Below are 27,974 nucleotides of genomic sequence, written 5' to 3'. Positions count from 1 at the left end.
AATTCTAATCATTCTTTTCCTCTAATTATCCTTTGAATGAAACATATCTACCTGAAAGCCCTAGCTAGAACAGTACATGCAAAATCCACATTTAATTTAAAAATTACTTTTTTAAGGTAGTACCAACTAGATAGTAGTTCAGAAAAAAATAGGACTTCAGGGTTTTAGCTGGGCAAGCTCAGTATAATTAACATTGAGATTCAGCAGTGATAAAACAATCTCCAGCATCCTTAATAGAAAAATGTTTAGCTAAACATCATGGTTATTATTTTTGTCTGTAGCTTCAGCTTCATTGTTAGAATTACGTTTTCATGTAATTTTCCAGGTTGGGTCTATAACCAGTTGAAGAGTTATTTCAAGGTAAAATCAACCATACTTCCCAGGTTTATAGATTCGAACTAATTATTAGCATCAGCTTCTGATAATCATTTTAATTCGGTAAGCATATACTCAGCATTTGCTTTGTGCAACAGTACTGTACTAGATTCTGGGGTGAATAAGACATTCTTGCTCTTAAGAAATTGTCATGGAAAAGGCAGATTTATAACTATTATACAAGATGACAGGGCTTTAAAGAGAGGAATATATTAATATAATGTATTATGAAATACAAATCTTGAAAAAATTAATCCTGCATAATCTCATCAGGGATCAATAAAGAGAAGTGTTAACATTCAAATTAGACCCTGAAGTCTAAATTGAGCAAAGAACTTTCAGACCTAGGGAGTACCTGGAGCAATGACACAGAAGGCTTGCAAGATCATGGCATGTTAATGAATGGCAAGAAGTCTGTAGAGACTAGAATTTTTCAAGAATATTTCAGTTCTGGTGCTATAGTTTCAGATTCAGTATTGTGAGAAAGGTCAGTGAATTTTGTATAAAACAGATTCATACAGCTAGAATTCAAAATGCGCATCTTGAGCCTTCTTTTGTTTATTGTTTTGTTTTTCTTTGTGCACGCATAAAAACTCATTGGTGTGTTCTTGTAATAACATTCAAAGCTCTACACTCATTTTCCGTAGTTTGTGTGAAGTCTTTGTGTCAGGGTCGAAGGAAAACATTGTGAGAAAAGCCCTAATGAAGATCTTGCTACCTCACCGTCATGGAAAGGGTTAAAAGATACTTTTACAACTTCTGAGTTTATTAACTCAGAAGTCTCTATCTTCTTTCTTTCAAATGTATCATCTTATTCGTTAAAAATGGTTTCTCCCAGCAAACTGACACAAGAACAGAAAATACAGCATGTTCTCACTCATAGGCAGGTGTTGAACAATGAGAACACATGGACATAGGGAGGGGAGCATCACACACCACTGGAGTCTGTTGGCGGGGGCAGGGGAGGGACAGTGGGAGGTGAGGTGGGGAGGTTGAGGAGGGATAACATGGGGAGAAATGCCAGATATAGGTGACAGGGGAATGGAGGCAGCAAACCACATTGCCATGTATGTACCTATGCAACAATCCTGCATGATCTGCACGTGTACCCCAGAACCTAAAGTACAATTAAAAAAAAAAAAGAAATACAGGAGACAAGGGGGAAAAAAGTTTCTAAACAGGGAGGTGATATCATCTGATGCATATTTAGGTAGATGATTGATGGCAATGTGGCAGTGGGTCAAGGGGTGGAGCTTGGAGAATGGTGATTACCATACACCAGGTGAGAAATGATAGGATTCTAGATCAGGCGCATAGCACCAGGGTTGAAAAAGAAGAAACAGACACAAAGTAGAAGGATATAGGATATGGATGGTGGGGTCAGGAGAGGAGTGGGCAGTAATTTGATGGTTTTATCTTGGATGACAAAGGGATGGAGGTTGGATTTATTGAGATGTTGTATTAGAGGATGATGAGCAATTATAGAAAAAGAAAATAAATTTAACTTTAAATAAATTGAATTTAAGTTATCTGTAGAACATACAGAAGGAGCTGTTTTATACAGAGTTAAGAGTATCGATCTGGGCTCAGGAGAATGGCCAGTGCTAGAGGGAATCTAGGGATAATAGCTGAAATACATGAGGCAAGAAGCCAAGAGAACAGAGTATGTACAGAAACTTGGAGAAGATCAATAATTAAAGTACGGACAGAGAAAGAGGAGTCAATGGAAAGAAGTTGAAAGAAGTCACTAGAAAGAAAGAGGATAAGTATTTTTGGTAAATTTAAAAAGGAAGGTATTTCAAGGAATGAGTTATGACAAATTTTGTGGGTTCAACAAGGAGGATGATAAGAAGACCACACATTTGATATCTAGGAGGTTTTTTTGTGTGTGATCTTTCTCAATAAAATGATAGGGCTGGAAGCCACATAATAGTGGTCTGAGAAATAAGAAATAGAAGAGAGCAAGTGGAGACATAGAGTCTAGACAATTATGTTTAAAGTTTGGCAGTGAGGAAAGTCAGCAAATAAAATGTAATTGGTGAGGAAACAGGAAGAATGAAGATGGCATCTGCTTGAAGGAAAAGATGGCCCAGGAAAATGTTTCTTAGAATATTGGGATAGGAGGGAGAAAGAAAGACTGCATAAGGCAGGGTAGTTACTCTTGTAGCAAAGCTAGTGGAGTTGGAAAGAATTAGAATCCACTGAACTTGTGCTTAATATGTTTATGTTTTATGTATTTCATTTTGATGTTTGGAAGTATTCATTATAGAATGAAAAATACTAGATGCAAAAAGTTCTACAAAGAAACCCAGAAAACTCAATGAATAAGGTCATTGTCTGAAAGACTTCCAAAGCATTTGAGCCATGGATCGTGAAATTTTAGTTATTTAAATTTATTTTTTAAATTTCACTTTGGATAACAGGAATATAGAGGTGAATAATTATAATTCTTAGTTCATAGCACCCTTCTTAAATTATTTTTAATAATATCATAAACATATGTAATACCAACTCTCCAAACAAAAACTAAGATGATACCTGATGTCTGACATTATGGACTTCAACCCCAAAATTACCACCCTGCCTCTCCCCACCTGAGGTAACTGTCATTCTTAATTCTGTTTCATTACTTACCTTTCTTTCTATATAGTTTTATTGAATATTTACTGATTATTCCTACATTCCTAAGGAGTAGCTATTTTTATTTTAGTTGGTTTTAGCTTTTTAAAAAAGGGTACCATGCTGTATGTAATCTTCGGGACTTGTTTTTCCACTTAAGATATTATTTATCCATATGGCTGTAACTCTGGTTAATTTATTCTTCCTAATGTGTAATATTTCATTGTGTGAATATCCCACAGTTCAGTCACCATTCTCTTGTTGATGGGCGTCTGGGTTGCTCCAGGTTTTTGCTATTGCAAACAGGTGCTACTAGAACATATTTCCTGTTGTACATGGGCAAAAACTTCTTTTAGTTATGTACCAGGGAACAGAATTGCTGGGTCAAGGTTTGTGAATGATCAGGCTTAGAAGAAAATGCCAAACTCTTGTTCAAGTTGATGCATGATTTTACGTTTCCACCAACAACGTATAAGGCATCCTGTGGCTCTACAACTTATTAACACTTGATATTATCAGACTTTTTATTTTTATTTTTTGCCACTTTGCAGGATATAAAATAGTACCTTATTGTGGTCTTGGTTTGTATTTCTATGACTACCAAGTAAATTAAATATCTCTTCATAGGTGTATTGGCTGGATGTGTTTTCTGTGAATTGCCTATTCATATATTTAGAACATCTTTATGTTAAATTGTTTGTGTTCTTATTGAATAATACAAGTACTTTATGTAGTCTTCATATTATACCTTGTCCATTGTATATATGGTGAATGACCTCTCTATATTGTAACCCATGTTTTCATGTAATTTAAGGTTTCTTTTGATGAATAACAATTTTAATATGTCAAACTTGGTTTTGTTGTTTTGTTGTTGTTGTTTTGAGACAGAATCTTGCTCTGTCATCCAGGCTGGAGTGCAGTGGTACAATCTTAGCTCACTGTAGCCTCAACCTTTTGGGCTCAAGTGATCCTCCCATCAGTTTCCTGAGTAGCTAGAAATAAAGGCACGCACCACCACACCCAGATAATTTTTGTATTTTTCGTAGAAATGGGATTTCATTATATTGGTCAGGCTGGTCTCTACTTCCTAGGCTCAAGTGATCCACCCCCCTCAGTCTCCCAAACTGCTAGGACTGCAGGGGGGAGCCATAGTGCCTGGCCTATTTTTTTTCTTTTATAATTAATGTTTTTGGATTTTGTTAGAGAAATCTTCTACCTACTCCAAGTCTAAGAAATATAAATCTATATTTATTATTAGATCTTGAGTTTTAAAATTATTATTTTAAAACTTTTTTCAAAATGTTCTACCATATATTTTTATAATAAACTTTTTATTCTTAGTGCTGTTTTTGAAATTTCAGAGCATTTCTGCTTCCTTCTTCTTCCTCTTTTTTCTCCCTTTTTCTTTCCTTCCCTTCCCTTTCCTTCCTTTTCTTCCTTCCTTCCTTTCTCTTTCTTTCTTTCTTTTTCTTTCCTTCTTCTTTTTCTTTCTTTCTTTTTCTCTTTCTTTCTTTCTTTTCTTTCCTTTTGAAACAGGGTTTTACTCTGTCCCCCAGAAGTGGTGCAATCATAGCTCACAGCAGCCTTTAACTCCTTGGTTCAAGTAATCCTCCCACTTCAGCCTCCTAAGTAGCAAGGACTACAAAGATGTGTGCCACCATGCCTGGCTAATTTTTTATTTTTAGTAGACACAGGGTCTTGCTATGTTGCCCAGGCTGGTCTCCAGCCCCTGGCTACAAGCAATCCTCTTGCCTCAGCCTCTGAAAGTGTTGGGATTGCAGGTATGAGCCACCATGCCCCACTCTTCTGCTGTTTTCAAAAAATTTGTTTTAATCATCTTGGAAATTTAAAATTGTTAGATTAAAAAACAAACAATTTAGAAAAACCCACCTTTAGTTCAGAGAATTCAACCATGGTAATAGTGTCAGAGTTCTGTGATTTAATGGATGAAAATCTAATTTTTAAATTTTTGAATTCTTCAGCTGTAGCTTTGCTGTTAGAATAAGAAATAGGAACAGTGTAGTAAAAACCAAAACTTGGTTTTATGCTATGTAAATACATATGCATGTATGAATCTGTTTGTCCCTTATTATATGTGACTTCCAGGGAGCAACGTTAATACAATATTTCACTCTGTGAGAATGATTTTGTGTTACTAAATAGGCATCATTACTTACGGATTTAAAAAGAAATTGTTTATTTTGCCCTGAGTTATTTCTCTAGACCATCCTGAGACACTGACCAAAAGGATTTGTGATAGGAATACTTTTCTATAATGTAAGGAGAATAATGAGATTGCAAAATATTTGAAAAATAGCTAAATATATAGTGGTAGGCCATTATATACTAAATTTTTACATTGTCACTTTCCAAATTCAAAGAACAAAAGAGTTAGAAGTACAAACTGAATTGGCAGTTTTCCCATCAAACTGTTGTTAGGTAGAAGAGAAATGAAGTGAAGAGCGCCTGCAGCATGAGTCTACCTTTAGCAGTCCTTCCCATTCAGCTTTTTATACAAGTTCTTTGTATAAAAGAATATATACAAATTTGTATATACAAATTCCACATTATACAAATTTTCTAGAAATTTAAAGTTCTTTTTTTAAACTGTAAAACATCATTTTTTTAAAACAATGTTTGCCAACATATAATTCCAAACTGAGACCAGATGTCTTAATGTTTGCTGAAAAAAAGTTCTTTTATCATTTCACATGTACCAGGTGTGTATATTTATATAATTTGTTTATATGTAGTAGATTGTGGTATGTGAAAAACATTAAACAAACCTACAGATGTATTTGGCTAAGTGGTTCATTCAATAAATGATGTATTTTACACATTATTTCATAGCATTCTGTTCTTTGGTTGTTGAGACTATGTTCAAATAGAAATAGAAAGAGGTTTATCACCAGAAACAGGTTTGATTTCCTTAAAAGGCAGTTGTTTCTTTTTTCCTTTGCTTCTCTGGAGAATTGGCTGCAAACTGGGAATAGTTCTTCTCTGACTCATTTGCAGAGCAGCACTAGAGCGTATAGAGTTCAGATAAAATTATAATGAAACATTCTAATTAGACGATGTGGAATAAGAGAGTAGTTTCTAGAAGAAAATTTTACAGACTGCATTTGCTTAAATCTACTTTGCAGATAAAATAAGTTGTTCCTTAAAAACAACTTAGTCCAAACATTGGGATAAGATTTTCATTTGCCTTTCAAACTCAATAATGCTTGTTTGCCAGAAGACATGACATATACAGTTATATTAGGTAGTAATAATTTAATTCTTCATCAAGTATTTTGAAGATAATGCAATGACTATTTTAGATTTCCAAGTCCATCAAAATACAGATTAAAAAGTTTTAAACTATTATTTAAAATATTATTAATTGTACCAACCAGGCTGAATAGGCTAAAATTAAGACTACTATAAACTAAATATACATTTAAAAAATTCTATAGCAGACACCGAACAGAAATGTTCTTTGCCATTTTTAGCATGGTGTTCCAAATGAATATATTCTTTGAATGCAGACACTCAGGTGCGCAAGTATTCAAAAATACTCACTGAATACTTAATCAAAAAGGCTTGCTTATTGAATACTTACATAATGTGAGGGAAAGCATATATAAGGCATTAATATGACAGCAAGTGCTAGCTGATCATTGCTTTCATTCTTCTGAGCCTGGTTTCAGCCTCCCTGTCTCTCAAGCTTGGTTCCTTGTCAGTCATTTGGAATTGATGAAGGTTGGACTTTGAGCTGAAACCTCTTTGTAATTCACTGTACTTAGCCATACTCTCCTCTCATAATTTGACTACTTTTTGTATACCAAAGTAATTGAATGAAAAAAGAAAAGTTTATTCATCTGGGTATCAACTTTTAAAACTGTTTTGTTGTCAGTAAACATCAGTTAAGGGTCCAGCATAAATCAAACTGGGCTCTAGGGATACTAAGATGAATATTATAAAGTTCTTCTCCTCAAAAGCTTACACTGTTATAGAGGGAATCAAATATGTGACCCAATTAGTGTAATATGATTTTCTAAGTGTTATTAGAAGATAGTATAGGGGACAGTGGAGGATGGAGAGAGATGATGGGAAGGTTTTCTAGAAGGTGGAATATATAGCTGAAGCTTGAAATATGAGAAGGTGTCTGTCAGGATGGAGGAGAGGATCACAGAAAGTGTTGAAGGCAACAGCTTTAAGGCATAAACCAGCATGGTCTGTTAAGAGACTGAGTACAGGAGTTGGCTACAACCAGAGCCTCAATCTGCAGCAAACAAGATGTAGTGGAGAGTTAGGCAGGAGTCTCCTTATGCAGGGACTCGTGATCCCTGCTAAGAAGCTGGAATTTGATAATGACAATGGGAATCCACCACAGATATTTAAATCATGGGAATAATATGATAATTGATGGAGAAATTATTGGATGGATGAGATACTGAAGGCCGGGAGAGCAGTTATAAAATTATCATTTTAGTATAGGTGACAGGAATGAGTGGTAGAAAAGAGGAGACAGATTCCATTGACACAAAATAATTGGATCGTGTAGGATAAGGTGGTTGAAGAGATGTGGGAGACAATGAAGGAGAAAGAGGAATCTGGGATGATGTGGGTATTTGAGCAGATTTTAGAGTCATTTGTGAAAACAGTGACTATAGGAGAAGGAATAGGTATGTAAGAAAGATAAGGAGTTTACTTTTATGTATTTGTAGTGTGAGTTTTCTGAAGGACAGCTAGGGTGCCCAGTAAGCAATTTTATATAAGAACTCAGAGCTCAGGAAAAGGAAAAGACTAGAATTCATCTGTGTACAGCTGGTGATTGAAGTCATTGGAGTGGGTTAGATCACCCATGTCATGAAAAACAACTTTTATCTAAGTGGTTCGACTGTGCACGTACTAGAGTAAATACAAGAACACTTGGCACCCACAGTAGGCAAGCCACCAGATACTTGTTCTGTCTTGGACAGAACTCTAAGAACAAAATAATCCACATAGAACAGAGGAAAGGCAATAATTTTCTCAGTCTTTCTCTAAACTGTTAAGTAATTTAACCATCAAAAGAACTCTTTGTAGTTTGAGTGTAATATAAGAAATATGTATTCCATACCCCAGATTTATTAAAATTGCATATTGAAACAATTTTGCTGAGGTTAAATAAATCTTAAAGCAAATAAACATTTTCACAGTACACATATGAAACCAGTTTTTTTTTGACACCAAACATATAATAACCAGGCAGTAGGTGGGTAAACTGGCTCAACCAAAAATGATCTCTGGCTGAGTAAAATTGTTACTAATATCCACCTGAGTTCTTTTTTTTTCTTGTTAGAGAGAGGGTCTGGCTCTGTCACCTAGGCTTGAGGGCAGTGGTGCCATCATAGCTCACTGTGATGTCAGACTCCTGGGATCCAGAATCAAGTGATCCTCCAACCTCAGCTTCCCTAGTAGCTGGAACTATAAGCATGCATCACCACACATGACTAATTTTTATTTTTATTTTGTAGAGACAGAGTCTTGCTATATTGTCCAGGCTGGTCTTGAACTCCTGGCCTCAAGAGATCCTCCCACCGTGGCCTCCCAAAGTGCTGATATCACAGGTGTGAGCCACCACACCTGGCCCAACCTGAGTTCTTCACCTATTCTTTAAATGTCGGTATTCTCTAGGGTTTTATGGTCAGTCCACTGTCTTCACACTCTACATGATATCCCTTAGAGATTGTTTCATTTTCAGAAGTACTACTACCATCATTATATTCATGATGCCATCTAAATCTTTAGCCTGAATCTTGCCTTCAAACCCATCTTCTACACAAGAGCCAGGCTGACGTATCTAGAACACATATCTGCCCCATGCCACTTTCTTGATTAAGATCCTTTAGAAGCTACACACAATGCTTTGTGCCTGTAATTTCAGCAACTTGGGAGGCTGAGGTGGGAGGACCACTTGAGGCCAGGACTTTGAGTACAGCCTGGGCAACATAGTAAGACTCCATCTGTAAAATAAAATTAAAAAAAAAAAAAACCCTTTGATGCTTCTGCACCCCCTCCATAGTAAAGCCAAAGCTCTTTAATTTGGAAAAATAGATTCTTTATCAATGATGTCCTGTCTAATTCTCTGCCTTATCTCTCTATTGCCACTTAAGCTTTAAATTCCTAGAACATCAAATTGCTTATAGTTACTTTTCACTCACACACACACACACACACACACACACACTCTCTCACTCACTCTTTTTTGACATCTTGTCTTCACTCTTGCTTCTCCCTCAATATGCAGTCCTCTCCCTCTTCCACCTGATTAACTTTGTCACCTCCCCAGATAGCCAGCCAGTCTTGGCACTGAATTAATTACCTCATCCCAGGGTTTTTATAATACTCTGAATATCTTTGTCACTTAATGCATCATTTCACAATTGTCTTTTTATAGGGATGTTTTTCTCACTATTGGAAGCACCCTGAAGGTTGGGACTGTATCCTGTTTATCTTTGCATCCTTAGTGACTACTACCATGTGCTTATAAATGGTTAAATAAATGAGGAGGGAGTGAATGTCAAAGGCAAGCTTACGTAAAAAATGCCTCTTTGTACTTGAGCGTAATTTTTTAGCCATTGAGTAATTCCAGTGAACCATGTGTAGATTTGTTACTCTGAAGTTGTTTCTGTTACCCTTTTTAATTATCAGATTTGAATCAGGTGTTGTCTAAAGTGGATGTACGTCTTGTGATAGGGTTATTTCTTTCCCTCAAGAAATCCTTCAGGTTTAGAGAAAGAAGAAAGTTGACTTTCTGCAATGAAAGAATATGTAATGTAAGCATATAAGACCTACAGGTTGATGATTCCATCTAGAAGTAAAATGCTGTATTTGTGGTGCTCTTTACTTTGTCCTTCTAAAGAATTCCCTGAGGAAACTCTAATGGTTTACTTACTAGCTTGATGGGGTAGTCAAATAGGTTTTGCTCTCCACTGTTTTTTGAACCCTCTTTTCTACCTACATATTCACAGGATGTAGATATTTTATTCTTACATTTTCTACTGGAATCTACATGTTTATAAAAAGAGACAGATATCATCTTTGTTCATGTAACCAAAGAGGGTTAAGGGAACAGACTTTTCTTTTAGAACATCAGCTCCTGGCACTTTCTGATTTCTGTTAGTTGTAAATACAAGGCTTTTATTATAATGGGATAGAGAAACTTAATATTGTCTTACATTTTAAACACCAAGGAAAAGTGCCTGGTATTATTCACATTACATTTAGAGAGCCCAGACAGATATTAGTCTCAGTCTGTTAAAAAAATCTTTTTATTAGAATGTCATCCATATAGTATAGCTTAGCCATATTTCAACTGGCTGGATTTATCTGTACATGTATCTTTAATTATACATCTGTGCTTACAGGACAAAGTAAATCTTTAAAATAAAATAATGGATTCCATGGATATCTATTAAAGGAACTGTGGTTTCCTGTATATATTTTGGAAAACAAAATATTCTCTGCCATACACACAACATGGTCGCAGCTTCAGAAAATTGGTGTTTCCTGGCAGAGTCATGGAATCAACCTAAATGCCCATCAACAGTAGATTGGATAAGAAAATGTGGTACATATACACAATGGAATACCGTGTAGCCATAAAAAAAGAACAAGATCATGACTTTTTCAGCTACATAGGTGGAGCTGGAAGCCATAATCCTAAGCATACTCATGCAGAAACAGAAAACCGAATATCTCATGTTCTCACTTATAAGTAGGAGCTAAACATTGAGTACACATGAACAGCAGATACCAGGGCCTATTTGAGGATGGAAAGGGGAGGAGGGAGAGAATTGAAAAACTACCTATCGGGTACTATGCTTATTACCTGGCTGATGAAATAATCTGTTCACCAAACCTCCGTGACATGCAAGTTACCTATATGACAAACCCATACCAGTACACCTGCACCGAAAATAAGCTAAAACATAATAATAGAAAAATGTGGCACATATACACCATGGAATATTATGCAGCCATTAAAAATGAGGAGTCTGCGTCCTTTGTACGGACATGGATGAACCTGGAAACCATCATTCTCAGCAAACTGACACAAGAACACAAAACCAAACACCACATGTTCTCACTCATAGGAGGGTGTTGAACAAGGAGAACACATGGACACAGGGAGGGGAGCACTATACACGGGGGTCTGTTGCGGGGGAGTGGGGGGGACAGCGGGGGGGGAGTTGGGGAGGGATAGCATGGGGAGAAATGCCAGATATGGGTGAGGGGGAAGGAGGCAGCAAATCACACTGCCATGAATGCACCTATGCAACACTTTGCATGTTTTTCACATGTACCCCAAAACCTAAAATGCAATAAAAAAAAAAGAAAAAAAAAAAAGAAAATCAAAGTCACTAAGGTATTAAAAAAAAAACTATACATTATGACCAAGTGTTTATTCCAGGAAAGCAAGAATGCATCAACATTCAAAAATCATGAGCACAGATTATGAAAAACAGCATTTCACCTTGAAATCATATGTAACTCTGATAGATTATAACACAGTTCAGAAAGATCTTTATATTTTCACTGTGATGATGATGAAAAACTGGTATGCAATTTGAAAAATAAAGGTATATTGTAATTTAGAAACTTTTCTAAAATTGTCTATATTAAAGGAAGTGCTTTTTCCTGAGAAGCTATAAAGTGATATGAATCTAAACTGCCTATAATTTGGAATAAAGGAAATATGAGAATCCAAAAAAAAAAAAAAAAGAAAAGAAAACTGGTGTTTCTGCCATATTGCACAAGTAACAGAGTTTAAAAACCCAAATACTGAACTTCGAGTTTGCTTCCTAGTTTGAAATAAAAACAAGATGTTAGCTGACCTGTATCATCTCTTCTAGAATAGAGATCCTGGCTGTTGTGTGCAGCTGAGAAAATGCCTGCAGAATGCAGATCTACTGGGGAGAAATATTGACTCTCAACATTGCTGTAACTTTTGTGCTAACCCTATACTGCAGCTCCTTCCAAGCTCCCTGAACCTCTCCTTATGGAAAAATTCTGGCGTGAGGAAACGACAGACATCAAAAATACTGAGTTCATGCGGCAACATGTTTCTTAAGAAAGTCTTGAAGGAATCGTTATTCTAAGTTTCAATTAATGCTGATCTCAGCTGGAATAATTTGCACTTTTTCGTAATTTGTGTTTCAATATGTATGTAGTTGACAGGAACTGTCTAGATACATGAGATTTTATACATCTGTCAATAAATCAAAGATTTAAATGTGAAGGCAGTACCCAGGTGCTCCGCGTGGGTGTATAGCATTCCCCAGCAGATTAAAGACCAGCAAGTCAATGCAAAGTTACAGCATACCAAAAAGCAGTCCCTTCTGTTACAGGTATATCCTTACTCCAGGACTGTACATGTCTGCAGAAATCCTTTGCCTGTTTTTCCTGAACATAGGAATCTACAATTGGCAGAAGAGGATCATATATTAATAGTATATCTTAAGTGAAAATACAGAAACTTTTAATTTGGTGTGGGGCGTTGCCTTTTAGGTGTTATCATTAGGGATGAAACAAAATTATGAGCATTCTGAGTAATAATGTGGCTCCTGAGAGGCTGGAAATATTTCCCCAAACACATATTCTGTGTATTGGCAACACAGAAGTTACTAGGGGACTCAGAGCAAAGAAGGTCAGGCCCTTGGTTGGTGTAGTTAGATGCTGGCATTTCATGGTCATGGATGCTGACATTTCCTCTCCTACCTCTGCCCATATATGCTCATCTTTTCAGACACTTGACAGACACTTGGCCTTTGGCCCTATCCTGTGATATATGGCATACTTCCTATATGGACATGTTGGAGGGCTGTAGAATCTCCAAAATGATATGGAGAAATTTTCTTTCTAATTGTCTTCTCTGACCGGGCGAATCTCAGTCTTTGAAAATTGGAAGCTCTATTCTGCTGGTATATCTGCTGTTTTAAAGGAAGATTTTTCCTTAGGCCACTCTATAGGCAATGAAGCAACTCCTCTTTAATTCTATTTCTATCAGTCTCTCAGTTGCAAAAGCCCAAATAGTGTGCATTTGAGTTGAGTAACTAACATATTACTGGTTTATAGAAAATTATTCTCACATTTTTGCCCTAGGCACACAAAATCTAACACATGACCTCTGTAGCTGCAGTACTGCTACCCCTAAATTCTTGGAGTGAGGGGTAGGCTCGTTTTCCTTGTATGGGATGTGCACAGAGATACACTGTTAATTTCACTGTAGAGCAAGATATAGCACTTTGCTAGAATCTATGTTTGCAGTTTAATTATTTTGTTGGAGGGCACCAAAGTTTTAAGAATGTGTGTTTTCTTCTTTTTTTCAGTGCCATGGTTATTCCAAAAAATTTGTTTTAGGGAGACATTAGGATGGCACACATCTCTAACATAAGATAACCCAAGAAAATACAATTTCATTACCTGGACTTACTAACATGTGAAGCCTTTCAGATGTGATTGGCTACCTAGACTCACCAGCCAGTAATATGCCCAGGTTGATCTTTAACTCCAGCCTGGGAGGAGGAGGTTGTCTGCAGGGTACTCGGGATCTGCAGAGGCCAGGCTGCTTGGCTCCCATCACAGAAGGTTTGCTAGGCAACCCAGAAGGAGCTTTCAAACAAGCCTAGATATTCCTGCCTGGCCTGCTGCCATTCTCCAAGAAGGCAAGTAGGCACAGTAAATTAGAACTGGACAGTAACGGTTGACATGTTGCCCTTAAAGAAGTGTTGATATTTTATGGCAAGAGGTTTGTCTGTACAGAACTAATCAGTCCATGTAGGGGTTTATTAGCTAATTGGTCAGAATCAAAACTTATAAAAAGCATTCGGAAAACAGTCATCTGTGATTACACTGAAGGAAAAAAACCCTTAGATGAAGTCAGAAGTGTTGATCTTTGAGAAAGCTTGCCAACCTGCATATAAGTGTGTGTGTGGGAAGAAATAAATTTAAAATAAGTTCTTCTGTACTAAACTTTAAAACTTCTCCATGCAAGAGAAAAAAAAACCCAGATGGCATAGGTCTTCTGAGGTCATAACTAATACTTTGAGACTTGAAATTCCAGACCAGTTCCAGTGGCACCCACATGTTTTCAGTGACATCTATTTAGAAAGATTAGACATTACTGAAAGTCTCAGGCCATCCCCACACAGATACAAAAAGACGCTTTTTCTTTAACCCCTTTTAATTTATTCTTTTATTTTATGAATGCCTGGTGAAGGAGGTTAGCCTGTTTATTGGAGTGAATCAAAATGCTTAAATGTAGTTATCTTGATTATATTGTATTTTTGTATTTATATACTGATATATAAATACGTATGTAGTAAGATGTAAAGCAACTTCAGAAGCCTTGGGTAATGAATTGTTTCTTATTCACGAACTAAGCCACATTCCATAGCCATGTACGCTTGTCAGATACTGTACTTGCCTGATTGTAGTACTTATAATCTTGTAATAGACACAGTTGTTTAATTAACAGTTTTCCATGGAAGTTTGTGAGCTCTGTGAGGAAGGAACTGTGTCAATTTTATTCACTGTTTCTTTGCCAGCATTTAGGAAAGTATCTGGTCCTTGACCATATAAAGAGAAAAAAAGAAAAAGAAAGGAAGATGTATAGAAGAGATAAAGGAAAAAAGGAGGGAGGAAGAATGATGAATGGGAAATAGGAAAGGATGGAGTGAAAGAAAGAGAAAGTAAGAGGGGAAAGAAGAGGAAGTGGAAGAGCAGAAGCAAATTATAGTCAAGGTAATAAAGCCAGTTTAGTGGCTACTTTTTATTTTCCATAAAGATAAGGAACTGGCCAATTCTTTGGATCTTTTCAAATGGAACGTTTTTAAGTTTGCAAGAGTAACTGAGTTGTATGTATCTCTAAATTTATATCAACATAAAGAATTCAGAGTGTCCGTTAAGGAAATCAAATAGCCTCTCAAAGTTTTAAAACCATAAGGTTTCTGATCTTGTTTTGACTAATTATATAGAAAAAATAAAAATATGTATGTTTTGCTATATTTTCCTAAGTAAAGTGAAGAGCTGGCTTTTAGTTTTTAGTAGTAGAACTTGTACTTCATTTCTTCTTCAATGGAATCCCACGCCTCACTTTAGCCAAACGATTTCTCCAAATCCCTATTTTTTGTTTGTACAAATAGAGTCCTTCAGTTATCTCCCAAGGCTCTAGAAAATTGAAATAACTTTTTTCCTAAGTTAATTATAATGGAAAGTTTCAAAAAGTACTGGGTACTTTCTAAAATAAAAATATGTAATGATTATCATAGATAGATTGATCTGCTTTAAGTAAAATTCCATTAATCAAAACCTTCAATCAACTGATTTATCATGGATGCATATATTTGGTTTCTAATTTATTTGTTTCCTACATTCTGCTTAAGAAGAAAAGGGAAAAGGACTAATAAGCAGGTAGTTAGTATTAATTTAGTAAATAAGTTTGTATTGTTGGAATAGATGGATATGATGATAAATGCCTTTAAATTAATGTTCATAATAATGCCAGATAGAGTTTTAACTAAGAATTTGCAGAGAAGCTGCTATTTAAATAACATTGTATTAGGTACTCAAGCAGAGATAACATAGATGTGCCATATATGTTAGCAATAATGAAACTTCTGAGCGTTTATTATGTGCCAGGTATAATGCTAAAGCTATACCTACACTTGCCTCATTTAATCCTCATGAAAGTCCTACAAGAATTTTTCCCCCCATTTTACAGACCTAGAAGCTAATAGAGAAAAAAGCTTGGAAAAGATCACACAGTTAGAATTTTAACATGAATTTGCTTCTGACTTTCTGTCAGTTGTTCCTGTTACCACATTTTAGTACTTTTTACCATCTTCTTCATTGCTTCCTTCCCACCCATACTTAAACTGTGTGGTGCATACTTCTGTAGAGCATTTGCATATTGTATGGGAATAATTTGCAGCTTTAAAAAAAACTTTGCCTTTCTTATTAGAACACAAGCTCTTTGAATTCATGGTACAGATTTTGTCCTATTTGTAGCAAAGGGCCTAGGGCAGTGCTTGTAATCTAGCAGAATTCACCAAATGTTTGTTGAATAAATGAGGGATTGTATCTGGGTTTATTGCCTCCATTAGATTGAAAATGGCTTATGCTGGGTGATGGGGCTCATGCCTGTAATCCCAGCACTTTGAGAGGCCAAAGTGAAAGGATTGCTTGAGCCCAGGAGTTCAAGACAAGCCTGGGGAACATAGGGAAACCCCATCTCTACAAAAAGCAAAAAAAATAGCCAGGCATTGTGGCACAGCTGTAGTCCCAGCTACTTGGGAGGCTGAGGTGGGGGGATCACTTGAGCCTGGGAGGGTGAGTCTGCAGTGAGCCGTGTTAGTGCCATTGCTCTCCAGCCTGGGCATCACAACAATACCCTGCCTCAAAAAAAAAATTTGTACCTTGAGGTACCTTGAGGAGAGGGAAATATATCACTTGTGAATTCTTTACCCATAGTGATAACTCAAATTAAGATTTATTTCATTGAATTAAGGATTTAAATGAGTGCTATATAATAAATACTACATTAATGTTAAATTATACCTATTATGTTAACTAAGATGCGAAAATACTATCATATCTTAGACACATGTTCAATAAAGATGGATAAAATACTTTATAGTATTGTTCAAAAAAAAGAACATAGTTTGTTGGATTCTCACACTAAACCTCAGAAATTCATGATTCATAAGTAAAATAAATTCATGATTGAAGACTCTCTATAACTTGTCCACATTCATAGAGCTATAAGTAGGAGAGCTGGGATGAGGACATAAGTCTCTGACATTAGTTTGGGTACTTGCTACGATATTGAAACTATTATGCAACTGACATTTCAATTTGTGAAAACACTTAATTCCCCAAATATCTGGAGTTATTATGCTATTATTGTTTTTAATATTTATTGAAAATTACAAATTGATAGGCTTGTTTGTGAAAAAATGTATACAACATAGCCACGATATGCTCCCAAGGAGCTTTACTCCTCCAGGAGAGGTGGGGGAAAACCAATCCTGTGTTGAAATAAATCCATAGTGCTCCTTTTCTCTGTAATCTGAACTGTATGAAGAATTTATATCTGCTGTATAGATAAGAAATACCCTGGAGTAAGTGAGGCATAAAAAATTATGTAGGCAAATCAGTGGGATCCAAGATTCTCAAAAACCAGCTCCACACCCAATCCATTAGTACCCACCTGTATATAATTAATCTCTTTCCATTCCTTTGGCTTTGAATCAAGAGCTCTTTGGTTGGGATTGCCAAAAAATGCCTCAGGCTTTTATGGAATGCCTAGTATAGGGCCAACTTTACATATAATAAAAAATCAGTAAATGTTTGTTTATTTCCCGGGTGAAAACTCCTCACTGCTTGTCAGTAGTTTGAATTTGGTGAGTTATAGTGTTCGTTCTGAATACCTGTCACTGCTTGAAATATCTACATGTTTTAAACTGTGTTCCTCTTACTCATTTTGGAAGCTGTGACTCTAGCATAATGAAGTATAAGCGGTGTACCCGCTGCTATAAGTCAGCCACTGGATTTTGTGGTCATCCACATCCTTGTCATCTTTTCTCTTAGAAGGCATCTTTTTTTATGACTGAAATAGGATCATTTCCAAGCAGACTCCTATTCATATGTTTCTTACTATTTATAAGAATTTTCACTTTGAGAATCCCAGGATATTCAAAAATAGATGAGGGCATTTTCTTTGGCCTACCTGTATTCTGAGATAGAGGCACCATTGACTCCACAAGAAGTAAGGCAGCATTTAAGGTAGAATTCAAAAGAAGATACCAGTTAGAAAAAGAAGTCCTCTGAAAAGCTTCCCATTCTTGCCTTCAGAATTATAGCAGAGTTTTGAGCTTGTAAACTGGTTTGCATCTGACATGTTATTGTTAATAAAATATTTTATCCTATGAAAGTGAGCATCTTGAAGTAATTTGTCTTCTCATTATAAACTTAAATTGCTTAGACTGGTTCTGACTTATGTTAGCCAACAAATACCTAGATTTAATATTTTGTAGATAATCAATTCTTTTATCCTGGTTAAATGAGAGACCTTCATAGCGACTGAGCACAGACCAAATTTGTGGTTAGCGTTTGGCATAAAATGGTTTTCTCTGTGTCAACATTAAGTTGAAATGTGAGAACGCCTGTGTAAGAATTTGTTTTCTGTAATTTGAAACTGATAATCTTAAATAACCATTGTTAATAAAAGGAATAGAAAAGTGGATCCTGATAGTTCATTGGGATCATGTATTGGAACAAGAACCCATCTTTATGGAGTATCCCTTACAAACTTTCCAAGGACTGTGTGGTCCCTATACTAAAATTTCTCACTTCTCTAATAGCTGTACGAATCTTGCCCATGAATAGCAATGCTATGAGGAAACATGAACTGTAACATGCTCAACCCTGAAAATTCACAATTTTATTTTTAAACCAGAACTTGCTAAAATCAATTTTTTTCTAGGAGAAACAATAAGAAAAAGGACATAAAAATAAATAATGTTCAAGGGGAAAAGACAAGTGAAAACATTTTATGTCAATGACAAAAAAGGAAATAAGTTTGAGGTTTTCTTGAATTCTTTGAATTCACATTCAAAGGAAAGCCTTAGTTTTCTTTACAAATATTCTGGCCGAACAATATTTATTATAGGTTTCCAAATTTGGAACATATCAAGTTCAAAAAAAGAAGGAACAAGGTAGAACTTGAAGTCGTGTTATTTAGGGTAGTGAATCCTGGAATTTTTATTGCAGTGCCATATGTAGGAAATGAAAATATTTCTTCAGCATTTTGGGCAAACAGGCAAGGCTGCTCCTGACCAGAGGCTACTGATGTGGGGTCTTGGTCTGCCTCTGACCCTTGGCCAGCGGCCCTGAGGACTGAGGGAAAACATCAATACCTTCAGCATATCAATGGACCACAAGTCAGCAGCCAGGAATGTTGTATCCTGGAAGCAAGGTTGATATTAATATTTAGCCTCCATTTATGCTTGTAGTTTTCACTTTTTATTTTTAATCACATGTAAACACAGATAAGTAAGGATGGCAACATTGAACCCAGCTAAGGATGATCTATTAATATGGGTCAAAACCCAAATTCTATAGAACCAAGATTAAGGGGGATTGAAAAACAGCATGCAGAATAGTTTGGGTCTTATAGTTCTAGCGTTGAGAAGTTACCAAAACCTTAATCAAATCAAGAAATTATTTAAGCAGTTAATATAATCTACTCACAAGGTCATTAACACTGTAGGATTTCTAAATTGGTCATAGCTGCTTTTTTGTTCTTTTTTTTTTTTTGACAATAACCTTGAAAGGAGAAAAAAGGATTGAGTTTATACATATAGGATGAAAAGTTTTCTGTAAAGCTGTTTAGATCTTTAAATTCTTATTAATTTTTTAGTTGCAATGCTAGTTAACACGGTTTATTCTGAAAGAGATACTGATGGTTACAGAAACCAGTTTATTCATAAACTTGGATTTGCCTGATTCAGAGATAAGTTTTAGAGAGATCTCTTGGTTGCTCTGTGGACCCTTGTATGCAAAGTGCAGCTGGTCTCTTTTTACATTCTGAGAATGGGATACTACATTACATGTAATTGGATAAGAATCAAGAAAAATATATTTGAATGTGTCAAAAATACACTGAAATGGCTTAAATTAAAAAGAGACTCCACTGACTCGTGTAATTGAATAGTCCATTGGGGCACTTGGCTTAGATAAGGCTTGATCTACTGGTCTTGTGATGTGACCAGGTCCACGTCTTTTTCTCTTCAATTCTTTGTTTAGTTTCCTTGTTGTTAACTTCATTCTAGGCAAGATCTGTCCTGTGGTTCTAAGATGACTACCAGCTATTGTGGGGACCGCATGCTTCTCATTCCATAGCTCATGGGAAGAAGGCATATTAGTCACAGAATTCTCAAGACATCAGGACTGGATGAAGTTACATGCTCACCCCAATCCAATCACTGCAGCCAGAGAAATGAAATGCACCAAATACTTAGCTTAGCTTCAAACCCCTTCCCACCACTCCACAATGCAATGCCAGTGAACTACACAGTCATAAAATGGAAATTTTTGGCTTTTAGAATGGTGAGAATAGATGCTGGAGGCATAATCAACTCTACAATGAAATCTTAGAAATAGAATGAGACTTTAGAATCTTCAGCCAAATGCTTTCTGACTGATCAAACTTTATAAAACATTAAGCAAAAATGGTCCTTTATTCTCTGAAAATACCACTCATGTCAATGAACCAGCTACCACCTTCTGAGACTGATTTTTGAACCGTTCAATTTGGAAAGGCCTGTCTTATATTGAACATAAATTTGCTTCCCCTTGTTCTTCATTCATTGGTCTTTATTTTGCCTGCTTTAGCCACAGAAAGTAAATTCAATCCTTCCACATTATAGCTTTTCTAGTATATATTAAAATATTAATAGTTAAGATTGTTATCCTAAGCCTCTTTCTCCAGCCTCAATATCCCCTTTTCTCTCATCTGTTCTTAATATTAAAAGGTTTAGAATGCTCTCACTATTTTGGCCATTCTTCTTTGTATGAATTCTAGTTAACCAATTCCAAACTCAGACACACAGTTCCATGATACGGACATAGAGACTCCCAATGAGGCCACTGAGAAGTAGTTTATTGCTATATGTGTGAGTAGAAAGAGACTGAGTCTAAATCTTATGCAAAATATCTTTAACAGCAGCTGCTGAATTAGCCGGTCTCAAAAGTGATTACCTTTAAGTAAAATATCCACAGCCAGAATGTGTGCCAAAAATATGTTTTGGAACATGATTTCTCTAATCCATAACCATTAATATTGGGCTTAATTGCTTAATTTTTTGTTGTTGTCATGAATCTGATATTTGATTTTTAAATTTTTATAAACTATTAGTATTTAAATCAATATGTACCTGATGATTTGGTTATGTGCTGCATATGATAGTAAACAAAGGACCACACAATGGTGGTCCTATAAGATTATAATACCACATTTTTACTGTACTTTTTCTATGTTTAGATGTGTTTAGATACACAAATAAGTTGGCCCTTGAAAAATGCGGCGGCTAGGGGTGCAAATCCCCAACACAGTTGAAAATGTGCATATAACTTTTGATTCCCCCAAAACTTAACCATTAATAACTTACTGTTGACTGGACCCTTACCAATAACATAAGGGCTGATTAACACATATTAATATTTTGGACACTATATATATTATAAACATATATACCAATAACATAAGGGTTGATTAACACATTAATATTTTGGACACTATATTATAAACTGTATTTTGCAATAAAGTAAATCTAGAGAAAAGAAAATCACAAGGAAAACGTATTTACTATTCAATAAGTGGAAGTGAATCATATAAAGGTTTTCACCCTTGTCATCTTCATGTTGAGCAGGCTGAGGAGGAGGAGGAAGAGGAGGGGTTGTTCTTGCTGTTTAGGGGGAGGGCAGAGGCAGAAGAGGGGAGGAGACAGAAGGGGAAGCAGGAGAGGCAGGCACATGTGGCATAACTCTAGTTGAAAAAAATGTGCATAAGTGAACCCACATAGTTCAAACCTGCGTTGCTCAAAGGTCAACTATACTTACCATCATCCTACAATTGCCTAGGGGATTCAGTACAGTAACATGCCGTGTAGGTTTGTAGCCTACGAGCAGCAATTGGCTTTGCCATATAACGCAGGTGTGTAGTAGGCTATACCATCTAGGTTTGTTTAAGTGCATTCTATGATGTTTGCCTAAGGATGCATTTCTCAAATATATCTCCATTGTTAAGCAATGCATGACTGTGTATGTATGAACTATTCAATTTAATATATTTAATATTTATTTATTTATTTTGAGACAGGGTCTTGCTATGTTGCTCAGACTGATCTTGAACTGCTGGGCTCCACTGATCCTCTTGCCTTAGTCTCCTGAAGAGCTCTTTATTTTTTAACATAATTCCTTTTATTTTCTCTTATAAAAATGAAAGAGAAAGTATTCCATCAAAACGGCCCTGTTTAGATACTGCTTGTAATCTGAACTCTCGGTTCATTAACATTACTGTTAATGTTCTCCAGCAGAGTGATAACCACCCAGAGTACACAGCCTGGAGCATTTTGTATGGGAAATTCGACAAACAGATGGTCCCACAGCTGTTCTATGGGGGTAGACAGCTTTCTTCCATCTCTTTCTCCATTTCCCCCATCCTTATCCCATCACTACTATCTAGAAATGTATACTTAAACGTAAGATCACTAACAATTAACTGTTAAGCCTGTGGTGTCCTTCTCTTCTCTCTTTCATGAAATACTTACACTGGTGTTAACTGTGAAAAGGACTGGTCCCCATCAGACACAGGAGAATTGGGAAGAAGTTGAGCAGTGGTTTAAGGAAAGCCTGTGATAAGGTGTCTGGAGCGCCTATTTCTTCATCCAGTCCACCACCAAGTCTTGTAAATCAAGTCTACTTCCACAACACACTCCAAACACATTCTCTTTCTCCCATTTTTACTGCCACCACTAGTTTAATCATTATCAGCAGCCACTTGGGACTCCTGCAGTGACCCCCAAGCTTGTCTCTTCTCAACCTCCGGTCTGTTTTCCAAACAGCAACTCAAACTTTAAGATGTAAACAGGATCATGTTTGTCTTTACTGGAACTCTCCAGTTACTTTTCACTGAACTTAGGATGAAATACAAAATTCCTCATAAGTTTTGCAAGGTCCCACCTACATCTTCCTTCATTCTCCCTGTTGCTCAGTGCATTTCAGATACACTCATGTCCTTTCATTTCCATTACTAGAACAAACTCTTTTCTGCCTCGGGACCTTTGCAGATACCCTCTCCTCTGCTTGAAACTCTCCCCATCTCTTTGCCTGACAGACTCCTACTCATTATTAATTCTCAGCCAGTGTTGTTTATTTTCCATTATTCCCCAACAGCTCATTTTAGGACCCCATGCTATATTCTCCAAAAATATCCTCTAATTTTCCTTTGGAGCACCTACGTGTGTACTGCTTACGTGTCTGAAGTCTGCCTCAGACAGTAGACCATAAGCTATAGGAGAAGTGGCTTGGCTTACTGCTGGATCTCCAGGGTGTAATCAGATTGCCTGGGTTTGAATCCTTGTGCCCTCACTTGGCAGTTATGGGACCTTGAATATTCACCCTCAGTTTCTTCACTTGTAGCATAGGGAAAAAATATAACTTTTTAAAAAGGATTATTGCAAGGATCAATCACAATATCCATGTAAAATACTAGAGTGCCTGGCACATAATAGGTGTTCAATCTATAATGGTTATTAGTACAGTTGTCCCTCGGTATCTGTAGAAGATTGGTTCCAGGACCCTGCTTGGATAACAAAATCTAAGGATGCTCAAATTCCTGGTAGAAATGGCATAGTATTTGCATATAACCTATATGTATCCTCCCATATACTTAAATCATTTCTAGTTACTTATATTACTTAATACAATGTAAATGCTATATAAACAATTGTTATACTGTATTTTATTTTAAAAATATTTTTGGCCAGGCACAGTGGCTCACACATGTAATCCCAGTTCTTTGGGAGTCCGAGGCAGGCCTGAGGTCAGGAGTTCGATAATAGCCTGGCCAACATGGCAAAACCCCATCTCTACTAAAAATACAAAAAAAAAAAAAAAAAAAAATGAGCTGGGCGTGGTGGCACACACCTGTAGTCCCAGCTACTTGGGAGGCTGAGACATGAGAATCACTTGAACCTGGGAGGCGGAGGTTGGCAGTGAGCCGAGATTACCCTACTGCACTCCAGCCTGGGTGACAGAGCAAGACTCCGTCTCAATAATAAAATATATATACGTATTTACATACACACACATTATTGTGAATTGTTATGTTGTTTTTTTTATTGTTGTTGGTTTTTTCCCAAATATTTTTGATCTTCATTTGGTTGAATCCATGGATGCAGAAACCGTAAATATGGAAGGCCAACTATATATTATTACTGTTTTAAGATGTTTACATATTGTAGGCAAAAGTCAGTAGGAAATAATATCAGGTTCTTGAATAATTCTAAGAAGTCTCTAAAAAGTTATTGTTATTCAAGTTGGAGCAGTGCTACAAAAATTGTTTTCACTGATAGCTTCCCTGTGGCTTTCCCTCAGTATGTTTTAAAACTGTCAGATATTTCAGGTTAGCCATGCTAATACATAACTTAGTCTCCGTTTCAGAGGTTGTCTTAAAATATTTGAGTTTTTAAACAGTTCGTAAAAGATATTGGAATACTTACTTTAAGATGCATTGAAAAATAATTCACCATTACTTTCTGTTTTTTCCATTGAGATTGCTGAGTTGAGCATATTTCAAACACAGGGCACTATAGTTGGGCCTCTTGACAAAGACATTCTATTTTTATAAACTTCATCTTCTGGAGATAATGATAACATTTTTTACTCTCTATATTCACTGTCTTCTTAGTAATATTTCCACAGGGGAGCTTTTTATACCTTCATCAGGCTACAGTAAAAATGCTGCTCTGTGTAAAAGGATTATGACAGTGTATAGATTTTCACTGTCAGACACCTTCCTTTGGGTAAATATTTATGTGAAATGAGGCACCGAATTTAAAATAGTCCCAAAGAAGCTGCCTACTCTCCTTGACAACAACAACAAAGAAGTTTGTGTGTGCACAGTTGGTTTAGCCATGTCTGGTATAGGGAAATAAAGACAAAAATACACTTTGGTCCTGTAATATTTATAGCATTGCCAGTTTAACTGTCGTGCCCTATTTAGGAATATTTTTTGAGTGAGCTTTATTTTAATATCCAAGAACACAGTCTTAAGTTGCTGAGTGACGTCCATGCTAACTGCAGAAGACAACCGAGTACTTGCGTGCTGTTCTGTGAAGGACAAAGAGGGAACTTGCTTTGGTAGAACCTTCCTACATTCTTGCATGTTCCAACAAAGAAGACATTGCTAACAATGAGGTAGCCACTTGGAAATGCTGTGTTAGGGTTTATAGGCTTTTGTAAGAAACATTGTCTTTATGAGTTTATAAGTGAGAAAGGCAAGAGATTCCATTTTGTAATTCTGAGTAATGCCTGTCCACATATGGCCACAACTTGTGTGCGTGGCGCTCCTATCATTAGAGAATGAGCCAGTTCACATAGTGCTCATATTCCAGGTAACTGCAAGTGAAGCTAAAATGCATAATTACTTTAACATTTTGTAGCTTTCTAAAATGTAGATAATCTTCACTTTAAAAACTAAAAACTAAAAATAATTGCCATCGTATTATAAATCTATTAAAAGTTTATGTAGACCGCCTGACTTCCCTGATAGAGTAACCTGTCATGGTTTAAGGTCCTTAGAGATTCAGTGTTCTCCAACAAACATCACTTTTTGAACTGTGTTGTGTTAAACTGTGTGAATATGTTGGCCTGGGCACTAAAGGGCACTAGAGTGCCACACACAAAGCATTTTAGCCTTTTCTGTCTTTTCTCTCCCTTTGTTTTTTTTTGAGATGGAGTCTTGCTCTGTTGCCAGGTTGGAGTGCAGTGGCATGATCTTGGCTCTCTGTACCCTCCACCTCCTCAGTTCAAGCGATTCTCCTGCCTCAGCCTCCCGAGTAGCTGGGACTACAGGCATGTGCCACCACGCCTGGCTAATTTTTGTATTTTCAGTAGAGACAGGGTTTCACCATGTTGGCCAGGATGGTCTCAATTGCTTGACCTAGTGATCCATCCTCCTCGGCCTCCCAAAGTGCTGGGATTATAGGCGTGAGCCACCGCGCCCAGCCGCCTTTTCTCTCTTTTAAGCTCTCAGTGTTGCTGTCAGTGTGTAAGCACGTGCTCTTCTAGTTCTGTCTTCCCTCCCCTCTAATATTCTATTTCTAAACACCTGTGGGTTAGAAAACGTATTATAATTACTTCTGAAATAAGAGTAAACCATTTTCAACTGATTACTGAAAGAACTGCCTTACAACTTGTGAAAGCATGCAAACTTTTATTTTTTTCAGTCATTTGACAAATATGTACTGAATACCTGCTATCTGCTTGTTATTGGACTGAGGACACGGTGGTAAGAAAACTGGTCCCTGCCGTTGAGGGAGACATTCGTATGATGAGATCGGTGCTGTAACTGAGGAGCGACCCCCACCTCTACCTGGGGGTAATTAGGGAAAGCACCCCAAAAAAGGCAGTGCTTGGGGCTGAGTCTTTAACAAAGACACTGGACAGGATGGTTTTTCAGATGACAAAGGACACATTGACAGACTGAGGCTGGGAGGAAGTGGAGGAATGAGAGTATTCCGGCAACGCTTTTTCTCCTGCCTCTCTCCTGTCATCTCCATCTCACTCTGCTTCGAGGACTCCTCTTGTTCCTGTTGATTCATGTTGGTGCTCCTCCACATTCTGCCCTGGTCTCTCCCCTTGTCATTCAGTTCCCTCTTTCAGGGTCATTGCATAGTTGCTGTTACTGTTCCTTAAAAGTGAGTTTAAAATCATTAGGACATAATTTGCAAATGTTCTACTCCTAGATCATCTCTCTTGCCTGCTCCAGAGCAGCACATCCAACTGAGTATTGGACATATCAACTTTCATGTCTACCTCAAGTTCAACTTCCTCCCAGATTAGATGCTCTTCCTGGTTCTTTGTCTCAATGAAAGACACTACCAGACATACCTAGACAGGTTTTTGAGCCAGAAACCTTGACTTCTTGCTTTCTCCCCCTCCCTTTCAATTCATTGGCTCTGCTTAGTTCCTTGTCTTGGACATCTTTCCAGTTTGTCACGTTCTGTTCATTCCCAGTCATCAACTTCATTCAGGACACTGTCAAGGTTTTCCTCCATTGCTTCACTAGTCCACTAACTGGTATCTGTTCAATTCTTTCCCTACAATGCAATCAGAAGGATCTTCCTAATAAGACAGATCAAACCTGACCACCTGAATCAAATACTGGCTTCCAATTGCCTTCAAGATAAACACTCTAAATGAATCTGCCCTTCCAGTCTCCCACTGCAACTTGCCTATACCAGGCCATTTGTGCATTTTTATCCCTGGATGAAATTTATTTCCCATGTATTCACTTTACTGACTCTAATCCTTCCTCGGGGAAGCTTTTCTGGCCCCTCTGACTGGGATAGGGTCCCCTTTCTGTATGCTTCTTGTCTCAATGATTTCAATTTATAGAGGTGACTGAGTGATAACATGGAGAGGCAGAGGCCCAAGTCATTAGGCTTTTTATGACTTACATTTCCCTCTATGAAGACGACATGGGGAAACACCAGTGCCCTTCAGAAAGCAAAAAAGAACAAGGAGAAGGCAGAGGCCACTGCCTGTATTGTATTTTCCACGGGAAAGGCAAGGCAATGCAGGCAAAACAGTTTAGGGTTGGTCAGTTTGAATAACTCTGGCAGGCTTTGGAACATGGGAGCTGGTTGGCTGGGTTTCTAGTACTGTGTTGATTTAGGGCAGGAAATACTGGCTTGGTGTGTGAGATAAAGGAAGTGGTTACGGAGATGGACTCACAAATGCTTGGTTTACATAGGAAAGGAATACTGGAAGGCAATTGTTTATCATATTAGGAATTAAGTAGCTCTGGGAGGGACAGTCTTTCCCCAGCCCCCAGACCTTTCTATTCAATCAAAATATCATAAAATACAGAAAATAAAGAAAACATGATTAATAAATGCACTACCCTACCACCTACTGGGGCAAGGTACATATCTCACTATATTGTAACACACGTCTCAAACTTGCTATGTTGTTTCTTGAGAGCAGGCATCTGTCTATCTTGTTCACCATGGTAACATCACTGCCCAGCATGGGGTCTCTGGCAATTGGTATATGCTCAGTAAATACTGGTGGAATGAAAGAATGAATGAACAACTCTCTATCTTGTATATATAGTTTGTGTTCCACCTGGAAAGCACAACATTTTTTTCCTGAATTTAGAT

The 27,974-nt window shown here is 37.0% G+C and overlaps 1 protein-coding gene across 5 annotated transcripts in view; it reads left to right on the top strand.

The window, feature by feature from the left end:
* The window catches only part of SYNPO2 (synaptopodin 2), a 169,275-nt gene that overhangs the window by 23,956 nt on the left and 117,345 nt on the right, over positions 1-27,974 (top strand). The window contains exon 1 of one of the 5 annotated variants that reach the window (XM_064383920.1): positions 14,551-14,766. The exons of the other annotated variants lie outside the window; for them this stretch is intronic. The gene's annotated coding sequence lies outside the window, so the exon portion shown is untranslated. Of the gene's footprint in view, positions 1-14,550; positions 14,767-27,974 lie in introns of those variants that run through there. 5 annotated transcript variants of the gene reach the window in all.

This window comes from Aotus nancymaae, unplaced genomic scaffold, assembly GCF_030222135.1.
Source record: "Aotus nancymaae isolate 86718 unplaced genomic scaffold, 86718_ANA_hifiasm-v0.15.2.pri h1tg000033l, whole genome shotgun sequence".
NCBI lineage: Eukaryota > Metazoa > Chordata > Mammalia > Primates > Aotidae > Aotus > Aotus nancymaae.
This window is presented reverse-complemented; position numbering and strand designations above follow the sequence as displayed.